The sequence below is a fragment of the Bidens hawaiensis genome, unplaced genomic scaffold (genome assembly GCF_021521415.1).
Source record: "Bidens hawaiensis isolate Kalapana, Puna unplaced genomic scaffold, B.hawaiensis_p1.1 tig00023305_1, whole genome shotgun sequence".
Classification (NCBI taxonomy): Eukaryota; Viridiplantae; Streptophyta; class Magnoliopsida; order Asterales; family Asteraceae; genus Bidens; species Bidens hawaiensis.
In genome coordinates this window covers 130,649-154,738 of record NW_027493655.1, presented here as the reverse complement: position 1 = coordinate 154,738, position 24,090 = coordinate 130,649, and the positions used below count along the sequence as shown (strand labels likewise).

The window sequence follows — 24,090 nt, the reverse complement described above, 5'->3', positions numbered from 1 at the left end:
AATAATTTTTTTTTATATTCAAAATAGATAAGATAATGCGCCTTCATAAGGTACTTCATGTAATAGCTTCGTCTTGTGTCTTCATCACATTGGTCATCGACTAAGCTCCTTGAATCGTGTATTCATGAACAATCTTTTGTGTAGTCTTCAACGAGAGCTTGAAGTGTATCTTCTTGTATGATCCTTTGCTATAAAAACGAACAAACTAATGTTGACGGTTGAGGCTGAGGCATGTGTGCAACACGCTTCCCTTAATATAGACTTTGGGTCTCTACTAAAGAGTCTGTCTGTCTCCCATAGTACAACAGCCGAAACAGTATGTACTGCCGGGAAAGGCTACGCGCCCGAGGTTACACCGGGTATATTGGTGTTCTTGAAAAGGAATCCTAAAGAACAAGATGGTGAAGGAATTGAGTAGAGAGTACTCCTCTCTAACCATATGGATTTTTTTTTAAGTGAACACAATTCAGGTACCACCCAATAAGGCACAAAGCCTACTAATGTATACAAGAGTTTAAAGAAACTTAATGCTATACAAGAGTAACTTAATGCTATAATAAAAACTTATTAAGTGTCATCAAGCTACTGTATCCAAGAGTTTCACCAAACCAGGAGTTTTATATTATTATTATAATAATTAATTTCCATTCACCATTTCTAACTTTCTAACATTTTGTTGCAATTTGTTGTAGGCTTTGTATTCATTGGACACGTGTCAGAAATGTGTAGAAACTTTCGCCTCAAATTTCTATGTCAGAAATTTTGAAAGGAAATGATTCTCTTTTCTAGTAGTGTGAGAAGGTAAATTGACACAATTACATGTACATATAGACGTGGGAATGAATATCAATCTTAATCCACTTTTGGGACAACCCTCCCCCCCTCAAAAAAAAAAAAGGCAAAAGCATGATGGAATGCCTCTTTATCATTTATGAAACAAATGTGTCTTCTATCTCCCTTCCCCCTCAGTCATCATGTCCCTCCCACGTCCAGTGAGCTCGATCAAAATCGCTCAAAAACTAGATGTTTTATACTCTCTCTCTTTTCTTCTATATATATATATATATATATATATATATATATATATAATGAGAGATGGACAAATTAAGACGTTTGCTTTTAAGTCAAATACAAAATTTAATACATAAGTTACAATCCAACAAAGCATGTTGAAAATGACAATATAGTCTTTTTAATAATAAATATTACGTGCACTATCAAATCATTAAATATAGTTATAACGTTAATCCCTTAACTTTACTCATCTTTTATAAATTTATACAATACTTACAACTATGGCTCTTAATCTTTTATCAATATACTCTTTTTGTTTTCACTTTTAACCCAACTTACCCTACGAAATTTGAACGGTTATAACTTTTTTGTACGTTAAAATTTTTTTATAAAACATTGCACCATAAAAACGAGCATTTTATTATCTTTAATTTGAGTATCATATTGCTATAATTTTTTCAGTAAAAAAATTACATTCAACGTATGGGTGTTTGCGGTCTGTTTTGATGGTTTTTAAATTAAATCGTGAGCCAAACCGAAACCACCCCATTGAAAATTGAAATCGGCTGGCCAAAAGTTAAAGAAAAAAAATCATGAAATCAAACCAATGACCGGTTTGAAAGTTTCACGGTTTCAAACCGAACAATGAAAACACATAAATTGTAATGTGATTACCAAAGTCTGCGTTTCCCACTGCATCGCACGGGCACTCGTCTAGTATACACACACACACACACACACATATAGGTTTAAGTTCAAGAGAAAAATGAGATTACTGCGAAAAATAAATATGGGCCACTAGTTTTATTTTAGGTTTTAAATGTTTATAAATAAATGAAAAAAATGTAAATGCAACAATAAATGTATTATCTCTCTTCAATTGATACAACTAATATAACCATAATAAATCACTCTCTAATTAATATACCTAACTAATTTAATTGTAATAATTAAAAAGATAAAAACACTAATTTAGTTTTATATATAATTTATTTACCCCCCTCTTCACTTATCCAACAAAAATGCAATTTGTTCATATAATAATACTATTTCTTTTTATTAAAAAAAATTATTTCCACTCCTTTTATTAGCATATATCAGCACGCAATTTTTAACAATAAATATCAAAACATAATATTTTTATCAATTGATATACTTAGAAAAAAAATATTGTGATAAATAATAATAACAAAAATATCATACAAATATGTCCATTAAATATAAACAATAAATATACAATCTACACAAAATTATATAACCTACACTTGTTTTGAGCAATAAAAATGTACAACATACTAAAAAGTATACAAGTTATATATGTAATTCGACATCAACGATTATATAAACTAGACAAAGATACACATATCCTATACGTGTGTAGGCTATATGATTTTCGTGTGTAGGTTATATGTTTTCTTATTTTTAGAACAAGTGTATGTTATATGTTTTTGTGTAGGCTGTATATTTTTTATTAACCTTTAATGCTAACATATGCAAGATAGTTTTTTGTATTATTCATCACAATGTACCTACGTGTTGATGGATATGAGATATTGAGTTGGAAGAAATTGGTTTTGGATAGAAAAAAAATTTAATGTATGAATAAATTGTATTTGTGTAGGATAAAATTTTCGAGTGTAGGTTATATGTTTTTCGTGTGTAGGTTATACGTTTTCGTGTGCGTGTGTAGTTTATTGATGCTCAATTTTGTGTGTCGGTTATATGTTTTTTGTGTGTAGGTTATATGTTTTTGTTTAGGTTGTGTACTTTTTTATTAATATTTAATGCAAACATGTGTAAGATAGTTTTTTATACTATTCATCACAATATAACTACATGTTGATGGATATTAATATATTGAGTTGGAAAAAATTGGTTTTTGATAGAAAGAAATTTTAGTGTATGAATAAATTGTACTTGTGTAAGATAAAAATTCAAGAGAGAAAAAATAAGTTATAAAAATAAATGAATTCTTAATAGTTTCCAATTATAATAATTTGATTATTTATATTAATTGAATAGATAACTATTATATTTATCTACCTATACTAATAAAAGAAAATAATGAAGATGATGTAGCAGTCCCATATTAATTCTTGGCTAATTTTTCCCGCTCAAATTCTTAATATCTCTTTATAGGCATTTTAGAATCTTCCATATAAATAAAGATTATAAATTCTAAAATTGGACAATTACTAATAAAACAAATAATGTTTCTTGCAATTTAAATGAGAAAATATAAACTATATATGGAATTAAAATATTTAATCAATTTCAATTTTAATTTATTATATATAATAATTTCATGCATAATAATAATAAATGTACCAATAATAATAATAATAATAACAATAATTATAATATACAATTTCTTATATTACGTTTTCATTTAAAAATTAAATCATTTTTCTTAACATCTTTAATTTTTCTAAATATCTTTATTTTGTAACATAGCAACAAAAATATACATACATATATATTATCTAATTTAAAAAATCTTTTTATATGTAAAAACCATATTTAAATCACAATATATATATGTATATATATATATATATGAATTTAATGGGTTTGTGACATTAATAGCTAATCAACCCAACATTTATTTAATATAACAAAATTTGAATTGTTTTTACGAACTCTTCTCTAATCCGCCTTATATATAAAATATACAATTTTAATTGAAAATATTACTTTTGCAATTGATCAACGTGTTCTGGATTATATCAAGCGTATTACACCTTCATTATTTTAAGTTTTCATATCCAAGTCTTTTATTTTGATTTATATGCAATTGCATATCAAACATTTCAACGAAAATAATGTTTCAGTGGGCTCATAATCAACTTCTTTTGTTTTCAAACTTTAACGCCACAGTGGCATTGGTCACGGGTGAGCTCTTTTATTTTAAGTTTTTTACTAAATGATAAAATGCATGTTTAGCAATAAGACCAATGACAGAGAAAATGCATTTTGCGGTTGGATCATTGGTCTTTTGGGTGGCTTTTAACGAAATGTTTAGTTTTGAAAGACTAACTGTATCTACAAAAAATACACTTTACATTCATGTTTATGACAATTTCTTGCAAGTAATCCTTTTTTACCTTTCTTACTTTTGTAATTCTAAACTTCTTAGCACTTGCAGTATATATATTTGAATATATTTGCAATACATTTTTTTATTTATTTCAAATAATTAATTGTATTAATTTACACATTGACAAAACTCGTGTATTATATGGATTCTAAAGCTAGTTAGTTATATAAATTAAAGAGAGAGCATGCATTAATATTTTTCTTATTTATCTTTAATCATTTAAAACCTAAAATCAAGGCAATGCGATTTTAACCTTTTTACTTTCAATCTTAAAAGGTTTAAATAAGATGAATGATAAATTCCATATTCTAAGGCATGCTCTTTCTTTCTGCCTTCAAATATAAAGTTTCCACACATACACGCTAAATTATTAAATTAAATTTCTTGGTCCAAATAAATAGACAGATTTTTCCATCTCTATCACATTTACATAAAATTTGACGTTTGTGACTTTCTGGCTATATAAGATCCACCATGCATTACTCACCACACCACCAATAATTATGTCAAAATTCTCAGGAAAATCACTTATGTATCTCTCCTTATATTTCATACATCCCCTAAACAACATTTTCATCTTAGCACAACCCGAATTTGTCGATAAACTATGCAATAACAATTCCATTTATGCCACAAACAGTAGTTTTCGAACAAATCTAGACCAGGCCCTCGCCAATCTTCCAACTACCAACTCAGGTTACGGTTTCTTCAACAGCTCTTCAGGCCAGAACCCCGACACGGCCAATGCCATCGCTCTTTGTCGAGGAGACATTGAACTGGTTTCATGTCTCACATGTACTCCATCGTAAATTTGAGGCTGGTTTGCCCTAATCAAAAAGAAGCAAGTGGATATTATGATGATTGTATAATCACGTATTCACATGATAATCTTATAGGAAAAATAATGTAAATAGTTTTATTAAGCAATATAGTTCCCCTAACGCAACTAATAGTGTTGGATTATATCAAGACGTGTTGAAGTTGTTAGAGAACCTAACAGTTCAAGCTGCTGGTGGCGGACAATTGAAGTACGCCACTGGCAGAATAGTGCGGCCTGATGCCACCATCATTTATGGGCTTGTGCAGTGTACTCCGGATCTATCGAATCTTGTAGTGATTGTTTGAGAGACGCCATTGGTCAACTCGCGGATTGTTGTTACTCGAAAACTGGGGTGAGGCTACTCTCTCCTAAGTGCAATATAAGGTATGAAGATCATCGGTTTTACGACGAGGTAGCCATTTTACCTCCGCCTCAATCTCCTCTTGGTAGGTTCTCTTTTCATTTGGAATGTGTTAAATTTTCACATTGTGTTTTAGTTTATCATTATGTAGCTTAAAAGACGTGACATGTTATAAATTACTAAGAGGGAAAATATATATCTTATCTTACTTCTTACCATACTAACAAACGAAAATAATGATGCTTAGTTTTCCTAACTATATTCAATCCTGGCATAAAATTCCCTCATAATCTTCTAATCCCTCTTCTCCTTAATCTATATATCCATGGGCTATGGGTGAAAAAATGATTTGACCCATGAGTTACAACATTTTCAATATATTTCAAAATATTATGCACACGTTAATTATGACAATTTACAACAATATAATATTTAAAACATAATTATGCTCCATGTATATCTTATATTACTTTTCATTAAAGAATTAAGCATTTTTTAATAATAAGACTTGTGAATTCAGTTTGAATTATGCAAAGCTTCTTACTTCATATATATAAAGTTTTTATTAATTATGTTATTTAACTTAAAATTCCAATTAATATGATTATTTAATTTTGAATATTTAATTTTATTTCTAAATATAATCATTTCTAAAAAAAACTTGTAAACATTAAAACCATGATAAATTCAAGCTTTTTACTATAATATATATATATATATATATAAATTCGAAGTTTCATTTTTTTAATTTCATAAACATTTATGACATAATCAATTTCAACAAAAGAAATCTATCTATACTAATAAACACAAAATAATAATGAGGATGATATGTCTTAGCCACATTTAATACTAACTTCAATTTTCCTTATATTTTCTAATATTTATTCTCCTCAATCTATTTTATCCATGAGTCATAAGTTTAACTGGTATGACCAATTAGTTGTAACCTATATGAAAAAAAGGTAGTTAAACTAATTTTATTAACTCATTACATCTAATTTTACTATTAAATATCAAAAGTTTGACCATTATTTTTTAAAAATAATATAAATTATTGAATATCTATAATAAGTTTCAAATCAAATAATGAATTATTAAATTAGTTAAATAATGATTTACAAACTATTATCGTAAAATAATTAGCGACCTACTTTATAATATATATTTAATTATGTGTGTGCTTCAAATTTTGTTGAATAAATACAATATTTATAATTTTACAATTTGTAAAACACTGTTTAACTTTCATTCGTATTGATCATATAAAATACCTTTAATATGTTTAGGTAATTACCTATTTGATTTTAGGCCACCTAAAAATATTATTTCAATCTTAGGAAAATGTAAGATTTAAATATGTAATATTTGAAGTGTGTGTGATAATATTATAATTAATCTATAAATTTCAAAGAAAATCTCTAAATTACTACGTATAATTAAATATCAGAATTTGGCTTATTTGAAAAAACCCGTGTAATACACGGGGTTCAAAAGTTAGTTTTAGTAATAAAAGTGTAACCTTAGTTTGAACTTTAAACATCTTTTACGTGCATGCACTTGAACAGGTCAACATAGCATTACTTCTAAATTAGAATTTCATAGATAAAAGTATTTACATATCAAATAAAAATATATATTATATTGACTCCATGACTTGACCATGCTAGCTTCGTACATTTTAGACTAAAATCATGTTTTTATATACTAGATAGACTAGATACATGTTTTATATAAGATGCATGCCATTTATTTATCAACCACAAAAAATATTAATTAAACTACTATATATCGGTCACAAAGTGTTCCAAGATATATTGACTATATGAAATGTTAGGTTATCAAGTTAAACATAAATTTGAAAAACATAACATGACTACTACAAAAAGCGGTAAGGATGTTCATTATTTGAATCAGATAAAAAATCGAATAAAACTGAATTCAAATTACTGTAGACATGGGTCACGATTTTATTAAACAATATCAATAAAATAAATAAGTAATCTCTTTATACAAATTTGGTAAATTGTAGCACATATACCGTATATAAATTTAAACGAGAATAACAACATATATACATGTCTTGATTCATACCGAAGTCCCTAACTTGTGCTCGAACGCCGGATTCTTTGACGAGTTGAAATCGGACCTGAGCCGAGCTGATCATCGTGTTGAAACCGCACCGAAACCGAGCTCATACCGTCTAGCTCGTGTTTACCGTGACCCGAGCATTACATCCGAGTCATGTCTTCTTGTACACCCCTTCGCTTGGTGAACCCATCTTGATCACTCGAAAACATCTACACCTTTCTAGCTGCAAAACTAACAAACTATGGTTCCCGGTTGTGGCTGAGGATTTATGTTAAACAGAAGTCCCTTAAAACAGATTTCGGGCCACCTCCGCGAACCCGTCTGTTTCCCAGGGTACAACAGCCGAAGCAGTACGTACTGCCGGGATTACCCTAGTACCCGAACCATATTTGTAACGCGAGTTCGGGATCAAGTGAGAGTTGGAATTGAGAGAACTTATCATTGGCAGGAAGCCCTTTGGTTCTATATGTGTGGTAAACGAGTAGGGGCTGCATGTGCATTCGAGTCGTGACTGATGTGGTTTGTCGGTGTATCGGTGTTGTTTCTCAAATGCTCCCACACCTTCTATTTATAGCAAGGAAGTGTGATGTGTCATAGGACACGTGTCACTCACATAACTGAGGGGAGCTCAGGTGCTAACATGTGGCGTGCTAACTCACCTCACTTTCCGACACATGGCATCTGACTCGCGACACTTGGCATGTCCAGATCACGACACATGGCAGGTGAGTCATCGATACTAACGACACTTGTCACGACATTTCTATGGTGACGACACATGTCATGATGACTCGTCATACGGACTGACATGTGTCTCTAAGCCCGGTCCAACCACCAAAAATACTGGGGCTGCTCTCAAGCATTTTACCAATATGGGGCAAACCCATTTCCCTTTTTACCAATATTCAAGTTCTCAACTACACACTTTAAAGTATCGATATCGCATTCATCTCTACCCTTTTGGACTTATTAATAATTAATTTATCCTTAACACATACTAATATTTATTATTAGTCCAAAAATTTCCAACAATAACAAGTTTAATTCGAAATCAAATTTAAGGTTAATTATTCTATTCAAATCCTTATTTGAAATAGAGGTGAAAGATCTCGAACCTATTTGAATAACACGAATACACATTATATGCCGGGTTTTTTAATGTTATATGGGCTCTTAGGTTATTTCTAAGTTTTATTGATATTATATAGAACTATATATTTAGTGATGCTTTCTTTTTATGATTTTAAAAGTTTTGATTTCTTTTAATTTTGTTACTAATAAACCTGAATTCGAATCGAATTCGAACAATAAATTTAGTAGCCCACCTATAAAACTTATGTCTGGCGGAATTTGTGACCGTTAATTTCATTCCCGATTTAATGACTCAGAGAAACATTATGTCACTAATTGGTTGTTTATTTCAGATGGTTCTGTAGTCAGATGATATTAGTATTAGATTAATTATTCGATCGCAAAAAATGTACAAAATGCTTTTGAGGGAAATTTTGTCAAAAAGTACTTGCCAACGGATTTGTGACTGGACCAAGATGCTTTTTTAATAATGGGTTGAAATTGAATATTTGGAATCAATTTTGACCGGTGTTGTTAAGATTGAAACTAGTTATATAAATTTACAACATATCTACGTTTGTTTACTCTCAACTTTCAGCAATAGTTATATAGTTTAGAAGCTATATTTATATTTATCAACCTTTACAATATACTTGTGTTTTAGTTATGGCCGGTGATGTAATTTACTTCAATGATTAGTTTCTTTTTAGAATCGTCAAACTCTCAACCTTATTTCTAAATCTAACACAAATGTACCTTATAAGACTAGAACTCTAAAATCAGTTTGCACGCTATATCTCTTGATATATTGTTATTACGTTTTCTCAAAGATTCCGATAACCTGTTTTAATTAACCAACTACAAGTTGAAGGATACCATCCTATTAGAATTTAGAAGTCCACATGATCATACTTTAATTTAATAGAAAAAGATAACCAAAATTTCCATGTATTCTACTAAAGTTGAAAAAAAAATCCCTTAAAATAACTCAATTAAATTTACAATAGATCTTCCAATCCTATATATTTTTTTCAGAATCATATGTTCTTTTTAAACAAAGGTAAATGAAACATATTGAACATTTATTTAATACCAAGAAGTGGATAGGTTTTTTTTTTTAACTAACTTGAAGTAGAAAATAATAGTAAATAAAAATAGGATTGTACAAAGAATAGAACAATTTAAGTTAAAACAAGGAATGTATTGCACAAATATTATAACTTATTTTGTAGTACTCACAATCATGATGTAATGTTTTCTCAAAAGACTTAAAAACCATTTGTAGATACATTATTGTAAGAGAACAATTTAAACAAATCCACCTAACAAATTAATTTGGCGACAGTGGTATCCGGAGGAAAAAATACAAACCTAACTCGCATAGTAACATCTATCGTTATGACGACGACTGCCTTTGTGATAATCACAGTTTCTATTTGCACCTTCGTGATGTGGAGGAAGAAGAAGAAGAAGTTGATTGAAGAAAGTTTAGAAAGTAAGTCTTCGTACGTAGTTGCATCACATATTCATACCAATCCATTTTACATATTGTACGTTATTCCACCATTTGTAGGTAAAGCTACGGATATAAGTGAAGAGGTATGCATCCGCCTTAACATCGAGCGGGGCGGGTCAACCCACAAGATATAGACAAGAGGCTTGAAATCAGGATGTCATGAAGGCACAAAGCCAAAACCTATGCGCATGGCGCATATCGCATATGCTCACGCATATCACATATGCTCACGCATCACATATGCTCACGCACCATATATGCTCACGCATATCACATCTGCGCGTGGCGCATATCACATATGTTCACGCATCATATATGCTCACGCATATCACATCTGCGCGTGGCGCATATCACATATGCTCACGCATATTACATATGCTTGCGCATATCACATCTGCGCATGAAACATCTGCGCGTGAGAATAAAGAGAAGACCTCGCGCATCCTCAGGATAGGCGCATGTCACACATGCACATAATCAACCTCGTCCTTATCCAAATCAGGATAAGGACAACCCTGATTGTGCTCATCAGACAACCTTCCAGAAGGTATCCTTTAAGGAATAAAGAATATGCTGATGTTGACAGCTGCCAATGAAAGGTGGACAACTCAGCAAAACCCATGTGCTACCACGTGATTGCACATGGGTCAGGTGAAATACCTTGGTCAGAGAATAATCAATGAAAGAGCACCAGGTGTCCTAAGGACACGTGGCGCGAAGCAATAGGAGGAGGCCAAAAAGGCCCTAATGGGATCTGAGCCCAATCATTGGAAACCCTAACACTATAAATACCACACCACCTTCACAAGGGGAGGTAAGCAGGAAAATACATTCAAAATCCTTACTCACTTTCAGATTATTATTATCTTCTCCTACAATCTCTTATTCTCACACCGGAGGGTTACCCCAAAGAGGACCCCTCTGTCCCTTTCTGAGGGGTAAGTTCACGGTGCTGCTCATTTTGTAGGTAGAAGAACTCATACTCCGGAAAACCATCGGTGATATAGCACACTCATACCCGAGGAAAGTTGATCGTCTACCAGTGAGCCGATCCACGTTTCTTCATTGGCGCCATCACCTGTTACAACGGCAACAAAACCACTATCTCATCAGTTCTCTCTGAAAACCTTCACCATGGTTTCTGGTGTTCGAAACTGCGATCAAGTTCTGGAGGATAATGAGCTTGAGGATGTTAATGAGGGACAGCAGTTTCTGAGGGCGCCGCGTGATACTGCGCGCACCACCAGTAACCATCCCTTCATCACAACACCTCATAGCCAGACTGAAACTCCTCCAGACGATCTCACGTTCCAAAATCTGACTGGTGCAAAACAAAAAGGACCAATGGGTCCAGAAGTTGAAACCAATGACCCTAAATAATGGCTCATAAACGAACAACGGCGTTTAATGGACAAATACAATGAGCTGGTCAAACACAAAAAGTTAGCCGACTTAACACAAAGGCTCGCATTTGATAAGCAAACCATTCAGGGAACAACAAAAAGGGCTCGCGCGCCGGAAGATGGTCACTCTGTTCACACCGAACACGCTGATTTTAGTGATGAAGAAGTGCACAGCATGAGGAAGACGCGAGATACTCATGCAGGAGGCTCACAGCTCCGCGCGCACATAAACATAGCGCCTGGAGCCAAAGCCGATATGGATCTATACACACCGTACAACCCACCAGCGAGAGGACAAGTGGACGTAACCACACCATATAGGCCAGCCATCTTGGTGAAGCATTCAAAATTCACTGAGCGCATCGCGAAGGCTCCCATTCAACACAAAACTAAGATGCCAAGTGGTTTGGGCAAGTACAATGGCACAACAGATCCAGACGATTTCTTACAAGGTTTTTACAACACTGGAAACCTAGAAAGCTGGACGATGCCAACATGGTGTCACATGTTTGCTCGCTGCCTCACGGGCGCAGCGCGTGTCTGGTTCGAAAGCTTGCCGACTGGACAAATCGATGGGTTCGAAGAGCTATTGGAGAAGTTCCAGGCTCACTTTGTACAGCAGCGCAGACACACGCGCGACCCCGATGACATCATGCACTGCGTGCGCAGGAATGATGAAACCATTGAAGACTACATAACTCGTTTCAATCAAGAATCTCTTGCAATTGGAGGTATCACTGAACAACTCTTGCGCGTGGCCTTTATACAAGGTGCGTGCAGTGATCAACTCCGCAGAGCTCTCGTGAGCAGAGATGGCATGCCAACCACTTGGGCTAAGCTTATGGAAGCATCGCGAGTCTTCGCGCGAAATGAAAAACAAATTGCCCAAGATAGAGCAAGAGACAGAGGGCATCAAACAGAAGCACCACGCAACAATGAAAGGAGGGGCAAACAAAACTCCGTATGGTCCAGGTTGCAACAAACCAGCTATTCTCCCGCAGAAAAGCAAGCGCAACCAAGTTCACCCCAGCCCCAAAAAGACATTCGTAATCGCGGAGAGGGTGACAAGAGGGAAGGCGGCAGAGAGCCTAACAGACCTCTACCAAGAATATGGACTCCCCTCACCAAAACGCCTTCGCAAGTGTTAAGCACAGAGAATGTCCAGTTTAAAAGCCCCAAACCATTACTCCATAAGGGACCACCAAACAGTGGCAAGTATTGTGAGTTTCACAAGTCCATAGGGCACAACACCGATGCATGCCACCATTTGAAGGATGCGATTGAAAGAGATGTGAAATCAGGCAAGTTGGCTCACCTGGTGAAAAACCCAAGACCAGAGAATGAACATCCAGATGGAGCCCCAGCCAGTAAAAAATTCAAAAGAATCTGTATAGCCGAGGGAGGAAGGCAAGGGCAAAGATCGAGAAAGAGAAGCGCGCAAGTCCAAGGAGATTGGCGCGAGCAACAAGTAATCTTCCCAAGAATCAGAGGAGGCCCGTCTATCAGCAGTCCTCTAGTCATCACTACACACATTGCTCATTATGAGGTGTCAAAAGTCCTGGTGGACACCGGCAGTGAATCAGACATCATGTATGAGCAATGTTTCAGGAAGTTGGATCCAGCAGACCAAGCAAGGCTCGAAATTGTGAATGCACCAATCTCGGGTGTCTCAAATGAAATTATTCACCCCCTAGGTCAGATACAATTCGAACTAACTATGGGGGATGAGAAACACAAGCGAGCTGAAATTGTCAACTTCTTGGTCTTGCCCACCACTTCATGCCATAATATGATCTTGGGTAGAGGAACGATTGCCCAATTCAACGCCATACCGTCACCAGCGCACGACGCGTTGGGGTTCCCAACACCAACAGGTGTAACAATTGTATACCGAGATCATTTGTGCGCAGTGACAAGTATACCGCGAGAAGGAAGAATGAGACTTCCAATGGCAAACAACGCGCCGGAGGAATGGATTCTCAACCCAAAATTCCCAGAGCAAACAATCACAATTGGAGCTACGATATCAGACGACACAAGGTTGAGAATGAAAAGATTGCTCACAACGTATATGTCGGTCTTCGCGTGGCAACATTCTGATATGACTGGGGTTCCGCGAGACCTGGCGCAACATTCTCTCAACACGTTCAAGTCTGTAGAGCCAATTGCTCAAAAGAAGAGAGTCATGGGGGATGAGAAGGCAAAGGCCATGAATGAGCAAGTAGAAGATCTACTGCGCGCAAATATCATCCGCCCAATACGATACCAAACATGGGTAGCCAATCCTGTGATGGTAAAGAAGAGCAACGGGTCATGGAGGATGTGCATTGATTTCAAGGACCTCAACAAAGCATGTCCAAAAGATTGTTACCCCCTCCCAAACATTGACGCGAAGGTGGACTCTGTGGCGCCATTTAAGCTCAAATGTTTCCTGGACGCCTATAAGGGCTATCACCAAATTCAAATGGCACCACAAGATGAGGACAAGACTGCCTTCAGAACTGACAAGGGTGTTTTCTGTTACACAAAAATGCCCTTTGGTTTGAAGAATGCAGGAGCCACTTACCAAAGACTCATGGATGCGATTTTCAACGAGCAAATTGGAAGAAACTTAGAAGTCTACGTGGATGATTTGGTGATTAAAAGCAGGGAGGAAAAACAAATGCTCAAAGACATCGAAGAAACCCTTTGGCGCCTAAAGGAAGTAAACATGAAGCTCAACCCGAGCAAATGCACATTCGGCGTAGAAGAAGGGAAATTTCTCGGTGTAATGGTCACCAAGGATGGTTTCAAGGTGAACCCAGAGAAGGTGGAGGCTATCCTTGACATGCCCTCACCATCCACCATGAAGGAAGTTCAAAAGTTGAATGGTAGATTGGTATCAATTAACAGGTTCCTAGCGAACCATGCAAGCAAATCTACCCCATTCGTCAACACATTGAGAAATTGCTTAAAGAAAAGCCAATTCAAGTGGACGCCCGAGGCCGAGCAAGCTTTCAGTGAGATAAAAGAATGTCTGATAAATCTGCCTGCACTCACAGCTCCACTTCCTGGTGAAACTCTAACGTTGTACCTGTCAGCAGGAGAGCGCGCCATTGGCGCAGTGTTGTTGGTGGATCACAAGGGAATCCAAACACCAATCTATTATGTAAGTCGGGTGTTGACAGATCCTGAGACGCGCTACACCATCATAGAAAAGTTAGTTTTATCACTAACACATGCGTCGCGCAAGCTTCATAGATATTTCAATTGTCATCCCATTGAAGTCCTGACTGATTACAACATCCAGCAAGTCTTGCGACGTCCCGCGCTATCAGGAAGGCTGACAAAATGGGCGCTGGAGTTAGGGGAGCAAACGATCACCTACAAACCTCGTCCAGCAATCATGGGACAAGTTTTAGCTGATTTCATTGCAGAAATCCCTGAAGGAAAAGTCGAAGAGGCTCAGCGCGAAGTAGACCCTCCGCAAGCCAATAATGAAGAAAATGTTTGGAGATTATTCACTAATGGAGCTTCAAACAACGAAGGGTCCGGCGCAGGCCTCAAACTGGTGGATCCAGAAAATCATGAGTATACTTACGCAATCAGGTTGGATTTCAAGAGCACCAACAATGAAGCTGAGTATGAAGCCCTGCTGGCTGGTCTGCGCATCGCGCACAAGTTCGGAGTTAAAAAGCTAGAGGCCCATGTTGATTCATACTTGGTAGCAGCACAGGTCAATGGCCTTTATGATGCCAAGGAGAACACCATGCCTCTGTATCTAGAGCAGGCGAAAAAACTCATCGAGCAATTTGACTTCTTCAGAATCATACATATTCCGCGCAGTGAAAACAAGTCTGCCGACGCGCTGAGCAAGATGGCATCAACCAGCTTCGATCACTTTGGCAAAGATGTCAGGGTGGAAGTAATGAGCAACCCGTCGGTGGGAGCGAAGTCTGTCCTTGTAATTCATACAACACCTTCATCATGGATAACTCCATTAATGGAATTCTTGAAGGAGGGAAAGGTACCGGACGATCGCGCACAGGCGAGGAAGATAAGACACAAGTCGCAGAACTACGAACTGCTTGATGGTACGTTATATCGACGCTCTTATCTTGGACCGCTCATGAAATGCCTGGATGCCGAGGAAGCAAGCTATGTGATCAGAGAGATACACGAAGGAATCTGTGGAATACATGCTGGCCCGCGCATGGTGGTTGCCAAGGCAATGAACGCAGGTTACTATTGGCCAGGCATGTACTTGGACGCGTTAAAAGAAATCCAAAAATGCAAAGCGTGTCAGAGCTATGCGCCAAACACCATGCGGCCAAAGAACAACTTGATTCCGGTGACCTCCGCATGGCCTTTCCACAAATGGGCAATCGATATTGTGGGTCCCTTACCACAAGCGCAAGGGCAGTAGACTATTTCACAAAATGGGTTGAAGCCAAGCCACTAGCAAAAATCACTGCCGAGGTAATGAAGCAGTTCATTTGGAGCCACATCATATGCCGTTTTGGCCTGCCAATGGAAATTGTGAGCGACAATGGCAAACAATTCACTGACAGAAAGATATCCAGTTGGCTCAAGGAATTGCGCATCAACCAAGTCTTCACTTCAGTATACCACCCTCAAGGGAATGGCCAAGTGGAGCGCGCGAACCAAAGCTTGCTGAATGGGCTGAAGAAAAGGTTGGAGGGAGAATCCCATTCATGGGTCAAGGAGCTACCTAATGTCCTGTGGGCGCACAGGACATTAAGCAAAACCAGCAATGGCGAATCCCCATTCAGCCTAACCTATGGAACGGAGGCAATGATCCCAGCAGAAATTGGATACCCATCCCATAGAGTGCTCATGATGAGTAAGATGGATAACGAGCGCGAAAGGAGGTTGGATCTCAACTTACTTGAAGGGCGCAGAGAGGCGGCTATCATCAGTGAAGCCAAATACAAGAAAAAACTAGAAAAATATTACAATCAGCGCGTGAAAGAATACCACTTCAAGAAGAATGATTTTGTCCTTCGGAACAACGAAGCTAGTCGCGCGATACCCCCGGGAAAGATGTCCCCCAATTGGGAGGGACCTTATCAAGTCTCGGAAGAATTGGGAAAAGGCGCATACGCTTTAAAAGATTTGAATGGAAAGAAGATCCCGCACGCATGGAACTCAGCACAGCTTAGAAAATGTTTCATGTAAAAATTGTCAAGTTTGTAATCAAGGCTTTTTAAGCCATTATGAATAATGATACGCGCTATTTTCTCTTAATGTGTGTTCTATTACCTTTTGCATACATGTTTCACACTTCCCTTTATTAATTTTGAGCAATATGACAACATTGTATTAACATCAAAACTAAAAATAAAACGAAGTAAAACATACATGCGCGAGCTCCAAGCTCAAACGCGTTAACGAGTTTTAACTCTAAAACGTCAGGGCCTTAGCCCAATAATATGAGCCTTAGCTCAAATTACTCACAACATTCATTCTACATGCTGCACAGCTAGACCATAAAAATACCTAAGCACAGCTAAGGCAAAGCGCATGCCAAAACATAGTTGTTAAGGTCTCAGGTCGAGGTCGCGCATGAGATTGTAATGGATATCAGAGTAACACATACTGACACGTAAAGGCTAAAAAACTCATAATTCCCTATAATAAATGCGCGATAACGTCACGCAAAAGAGGAATAATGAAATGCCAAAGCACGTGTCAACATATTCGGAATATTGCAAAATAACTTGAAATATGACAAGGACTAAGTAAAATAATTTCCTTACAACCTTGTTCAAGTTTCAATGTGCAAACATATCTTATATTCAACAAGCAAACACACGCAATATAAAGAGATGAATTGGGAATGCGCAAGATGCAAATAAGGGAAAAACAAAATTTCATTCCAAAACATAGAAGTTTACAAATTTACAAAATGATGAGATAAAAACTACAAAAAAAAAAAAAAAAAAACATGAAGGGCTCTTCAAGTCTCTATATCAACATCAGCCTCTTCACCGTCCTCATCATTACCCCCTCCCTCAGCATCTGGCGCAGCCCGCTCCTCGTCATCTCCAAACTTACCATAATCAAGCTGTTCGTCTTGAATGGAGTCGTCTTCTATCACGATAGTGTCAGGAGTAGGTCCTTGGCCACGCCAGAGCCGCTAGCAGAGGCAGCATTGCCCGCGCCATCATCGCTGCCACAAGTCCCTTCACACTCGTCAAGTAATTTCTTTAGCGCGCCGAGATCGGGCTGGTCAGCAAGCGCGGCTATCTGCAAGTCATAAGGAAAAGTATGAGTACAAAAGACTAGGAAAATAAGTCAAGATAAACTCATTAAGGTTAAAATACCTGCTCAAGGATGGGAATGGGAGTATTCAAATACTTCTCCCCCACCTCGGCCATGTCAGCGCAGACAACGTCGAGCTGATAAGGGTAGTCGGATGGATTCTTCTTCAGCATGCCATATTCATAGCCATCCTTAAACCCTTCAGCTCGACCCACCAAGCGCGACGCAGCATTGCAATCCATCACAAGGGTCTGAAACTCGTCTGAGTATTTCATCGCATAAGCGCAACGAGTCATACCCTGTAAGACTAGCCATTGGCGATCCTGCGCGAGGGAAGAAACAGACTTCTCTAGAGCAGGAATCTGAGAGTTTAACAACTCAACAGTTTCCTTGGTCTGTTTTAACTCTTCTCTGTCGGACGCTGCTGCCGCCAAGGCCTCATTCCTTTCCGCTCGCGCAGCATCGAGCTCTTCCCTGTTAGACGCTGCTACCGCCAGGGCTTCATCCTTTTCTGCCTGCGCAGCTTCGAGCTCTTTCTTCAGGCGCGCAACCTCACTCTCTAATAAAGATTTGTCAGTGATAGCCTGCACAAAAGTTTGATCACGCGCCTCTGCCTCCAACTCCAAGTCACGCACTCGGCGCGCGTACCTGGCCGCATCCGCCTCTGCCGCCTGCAGCTTCTCCCGCGCAGCCTGCAGCTCATGCCCGCGCTTCACAAAGGCAGCGTTGGCACTTGCTCGGTTCTCGCTAAGTTCTGCTTGGAGTTTCTCAGCTCTCTCTCGAGCGTCAGAAAGATTCCAAGCAGAAACCTTAGCCTCTTTCTTGGCCTCCACAAGGGCATCACGCACTTTTATATAATCATTGCGAAGCTCTTGGGAGGCAGCAAAGAACGCAGACCCAACAAAAAGGTGGTCGTTGAGCAAGTCCACGCGAGCGCGGTCCTCCTGAAACCTCCTTTCAGCCGAAGGCACAGAGTGAGCCCAGAAGTCTTCACACACACCCATGGATTAAAATGAGCTATCCTCAGTAATATTCCATCTCGGGCGGTATATGTGATCGGCTTCCTGCAAACACAAAGCAACGCAAAATCAACGTTTTAGTCATCTAAACACTAATATGGAAGTCCGCACAGCGGAGCAAAACAAACTTATACCTGCGGAGAGCCAGCAGAAAAGTCAGCGCCAGCCCCACGAGAAGGCTGCGCCACGAAATCTCGTGGCGCTACAGGGCTTGCGCGGCCGCCATCGGAATCTTCAAAATTGACCTCCTCATCATCCTCTGTAACAGGTCTTTTCTCCTGCGACTTGGAAAAATCAAAAACAGTCTCGCGAGGAGGGCTGCGCGCAGGAGGAGGTGAGGGAGGTCTCGACGCCGTTAGATCAGCGCGTAAAATGGTCTCCTGCTCCTTAGTAATCCCAATGAGAGGAGATTCAGTGCTTGTCGGAGCAGGAGCAGAAATAACGGCGCCGGCGCCGGAGCCAGCAGTGCCACCAGCAGCTTGTGTGCCAGCTATAATTCCTATGAAAAAACCAAAGAGAAATGATTCATGACTTGATCTAAAAGAAAAAAAAAGTCAGAAAATTAAAGCGCAATAAATACCTTGGCGCACCGCCGTCCGCGAATTGAGCATCGCCATGAAGTCCATTTTCCCCCTTTTCGAGGGTAAAACAGGGGACTTCAAAGCAACCTTCGGCGCAGCCTCGGTACCTTGCTGCGCCTGAGGTTGAGCCACAAAAGTCGCCGGCTCTGCAAACATTTGGGTGAGCAAAGATTCATTAATAACTCTATCAGAATCACGCTCATAAAACCACAAAATATAAACAAAGTATACCTGTTGGAGAAGATGAAACAGCAGGCGCAGCGCCGCTTCCCTTGTCCGCCGCGCGAAGAGAGGAGGTGGCAGCACCATACCTCGTGTGGACAGGAGGATTGCCCACACCCCGAGGCAAAGAAGACGAGGAAAACTTGGAGGTAAACCCCTTGGTTTTCTCAAGTCCCTTCGCTTGGGTAGGAGGATCCTTGGCAACAGGGGCATCATTTTTCTTCTGTTTTTTACTGGCCCCTGCGCCAGTTTTGCCCTTAGCTTTGCGCTTGAGTTGTGGCGCCTCAGCTTCTTCATCCACCTCTTCTTCCACGAGCTCCAGCTCATAGTTCTCGAGCGCATCTACGATACGTGCAACAGAAATGTTAACCAAATTTGGTATTCTAAAGGCATAAGCATAAGTACAAAGGCTTACCAGGCGCATCGCTGTCAAAGCAAAATCCCAAATCAACAGGGATGAACATATCATCGAAGCGATCGGGGAAAGCAACTTCCCCAGCGCCCAGCGCGACAGAGCCACCCTCCATATGCTCATCATAGGCGGCATGGACGTGTTCCTTACTTACTGCATAATACAAGACAAATGATATCAGCAAAACGAATTATATTCACGCAGAAATAATGCAATGAGCTAATAACTCACCTAAGCCATCAACTTGAATGACAGGCTCAGTCGCGCTGTCGGTCCACCTCTTGCTCATACCAACCCCCACCAGCGCCTCCTCGCAAATATTCTTGGCGGGGGATGGTTCAGCAATTAACTTGTTAACCCACGTGCCCGTGGGGTTCTTAAGAACATTCTCATCCGCGGGCGCAGAAGTGATCGCGCGCATGGTCATGCGGATGGGAATCACACCAGCCTTAATATAAAAAAATTTCTCAGACCAGTCATGAAGGCTTTTGAAGGAAACATTGCAGCACTTAACCTTCTGACTGCGAGGTATGAATGAGAACCAAGAATCTTGGATTTTTGGCTTGTAAAAATATTGAAAGCGCCGAGGGTGGGCTCCTCGCGCTGAGCTTTGCACATGAACTCAAAGTGAGTCATGCGCACTAGTCCACAATGATGGACTTGGGATATGTGAATCCCATGAAACTGAAGCAGCGCACCCATAAACCTTGTCATCGGGAGACGAAGGTTACAGTGAGTGAAAAAGTGACAGTATAAGGAGATATAGCCGGTGGGCGGATCTGCCGCCGTTTGCCCGGCCGCCGGAAGCAGACAGCCGTACTCAGGGAGAAAACCCTGAGAGGCGATGAGACTGTCGAAATCAGACTGTTTCAGTTTGCAGGGAATCTCATCCCATCTCTTCACTGTTTTGCTCTTCCCCACCTCCTCCGACGAGGCCTTGGCAGCCCGTTTTCCCTTGCCGGTCTTCTTCAAAGTGGACATAACTAATGATTTTACACGGCGTTTGCTGGGGGAAATTGTGGTGTCTGGGTTATCAGACATACAACTGTGAATCAAAGAGCGGTTACTTTAAGCACAGAAATCTGGAAGCAAAAGACAGGCTCTTAATCGGAATAAAAATTGAAGGAGAGAGCTCTGAAATAACAATGAAGATGAAGAAAAAACAACTCAAAAGGCTTGCTTTTATAGGCCCAGGAGAGAGAAAGAAACAGGTACTGATCAGAGTTCACGCGCCCCCACTCGCAGGTACAGGCCAACATGAGCACGACACGTGTTCCTGACACTGTGTGAGGAGACATGAAAGGCAACTGTAGCACCTCGAGCACACGAAAAGTCTGACACATGTCTCCATCTCTGACGCATGTCAGCACCAACCAACCACGTACATGGACGATTCATTTCAACCAAAAGGATAGAATTTCGCGCAACGCACATATGAGAAACAGAAAAGAAAAGACAAACCCTATTTAAAGAGCAAACTATTAAGTCTAATATCTATCTTACCTCGCTCGCGCGAGACAAGACACACATTAGACTGGGGGGGCTTGAAGAGGTATGCACCCGCCTTAACATCGAGCGGGGCGGGTCAACCCACAAGATATAGACAAGAGGCTTGAAATCAGGATGTCATGAAGGCACAAAGCCAAAACCTATGCGCATGGCGCATATCGCATATGCTCACGCATATCACATATGCTCACGCATCACATATGCTCACGCACCATATATGATCACGCATATCACATCTGCGCGTGGCGCATATCACATATGCTCACGCATCATATATGCTCACGCATATCACATCTGCGCGTGGCGCATATCACGTATGCTCACGCATATTACATATGCTTGCGCATATCACATCTGCGCATGAAACATCTGCGCGTGAGAATAAAGAGAAGACCTCGCGCATCCTCAGGATAGGCGCATGTCACATATGCACATAATCAACCTCGTCCTTATCCAAATCAGGATAAGGACAACCCTGATTGTGCTCATCAAACAACCTTCCAGAAGGTATCCTTTAAGGAATAAAGAATATGCTGATGTTGACAGCTGCCAATGAAAGGTGGACAACTCAGCAAAACCCATGTGCTACCACGTGATTGCACATGGGTCAGGTGAAATACCTTGGTCAGAGAATAATCAATGAAAGAGCACCAGGTGTCCTAAGGACACGTGGCGCGAAGCAATAGGAGGAGGCCAAAAAGGCCCTAATGGGATCTGAGCCCAATCATTGGAAACCCTAACACTATAAATACCACACCACCTCCACAAGGGGAGGTAAGCAGGAAAATACATTCAAAATCTTTACTCACTTTCAGATTATTATTATCTTCTCCTACAATCTCTTATTCTCACACCGGAGGGTTACCCCAAAGAGGACCCCTCTGTCCCTTTCTGAGGGGTAAGTTCACGGTGCTGCTCATTTTATAGGTGAAAGAACTCATACTCCGGAAAACCATCGGTGATATAGCACACTCATACCCGAGGAAAGTTGATCGTCTACCAGTGAGCCGATCCATGTTTCTTCAATAAGCGTTGTGGAATTTATGGAATATGATTTTAGTACAGTGAGGGAAGCCACAAATGATTTCTCTGAAGACAATAAGATTGGACAAGGCGGATTTGGGTCTGTTTACAAGGTACGCAAAACACTTTTTATGTATATAGGGGCTCGATTTTGTTATGCATTGCATACTAGATTAAACAAATGGAGTCTCATGTGGCATTACTGCATCATAACAAAAGGGGGAACTCCAAAATGGTCGTATGGTTGCGGTGAAGAGGCTATCAAGGGATTCTGGACAAGGTGAAACGCAATTCAAAAATGAGGTGAAGTTGGTCGCTAAGCTTCACCATCGTAATTTAGTTAGGTTGCTTGGTTTCTGCTTTGAAGGAATCGAAAGGATCCTTCTATATGAGTTTTTGCCAAATTCAAGCCTAGATAAGTTTTTATTTGGTAATAGAATATAATGAAGTTCTTTAAAGTGCATTAATGAATTTGGTAATGAAGTTCTTTACATATGCGTTTAATGTTGGATTTGTAGATTCGAATAAGAGATCCCTTCTAAATTGGGATACAAGGTACAATGTAATTGAAGGTGTTGCTCGAGGACTGCTTTACCTTCATGAAGACTCACGTATAACAATCATCCATCATGATCTCAAAGCTAGTAACATTTTGTTAGATGCTGAGATGAATGCCAAAATCACAGATTTTGGCATGGCAAGGTTGTTTAACCCTGATGAAACTCAAGGCAATACAGGTAGGGTTGTTGGGACTTAGTAAGTATACAGCCTTCGAGTGGTGATAATTGATTAGTTTTACGTCACGTAAAATTCATTTTGATATGTTTTATTCACTCAATACAATCTTGCAGTGGTTATATGGCACCGGAATATGTTATGCATGGCCATTTCTCAGTGAAATTAGACATCTTTAGCTTTGGAGTGTTGATGTTAGAAATAATAGCCGGTCAACAAAACCAAAGTTTTCAAAACGAGGATAGCGTCTACCTTCTCAGCTATGTAAGAACATGTTCATTTCCAAATTGAAACCAACATCTTTTCTTTCTTTCTTTCTTTTTTTATGTTTAACATAACATCGTAGAACCTTTACTAATTGCTTTCAGGCTTGGAAAAGTTGGCGTGATGGAACATTATCAAACATAATAGACCCAGTATTGTTAAATGGATCAAGTTCATTAAACGACATCATCAGAAGCATTCACATAGCATTATTATGTGTCCAAAAAACTGCCATAGACAGGCCAACCATGTCTATGGTTGTTCCTATGCTCAATAGCTTCTCCCTCACTCTCCAGGTACCATCTAAGCCTGCATTTTTCATTGAAAATAATCCTGATCATGTTGGTGTTGTAAGTGAGAGTAGTAAACGACAAGGATCACCAAAAGGTTTCTGCAAATGATGTTTCCATTTCTGAGATGACTCCTCGGTAGCTATTATATACAATTTATAAACAACCGAGTCAGTTAGTTTGTATAATAAGGTTTTTCATATATATATTTTCACAATTCAAATATTAGCACTTACACGTGCGCACACACACCCATACATGCATTTATGTTGATATAATGCTGTAAACTCACGATCTTGATATAATGTTGGGTCGGGATGAGAAATACGGTATCTTGATGTATGTATTGTGAGAGAGATTGTATCATGATATAAGGTTGGGGTACCTCTGTACCTCAC

The 24,090-nt window shown here is 39.0% G+C and overlaps 1 pseudogene; it reads left to right on the top strand.

Moving 5' to 3' along the window:
- Positions 1-4,614: 4,614 nt before the first annotated feature.
- Positions 4,615-23,834, top strand: LOC143567283 (cysteine-rich receptor-like protein kinase 25; annotated as a pseudogene).
- The last annotated feature ends 256 nt before the right edge of the window (positions 23,835-24,090 follow it).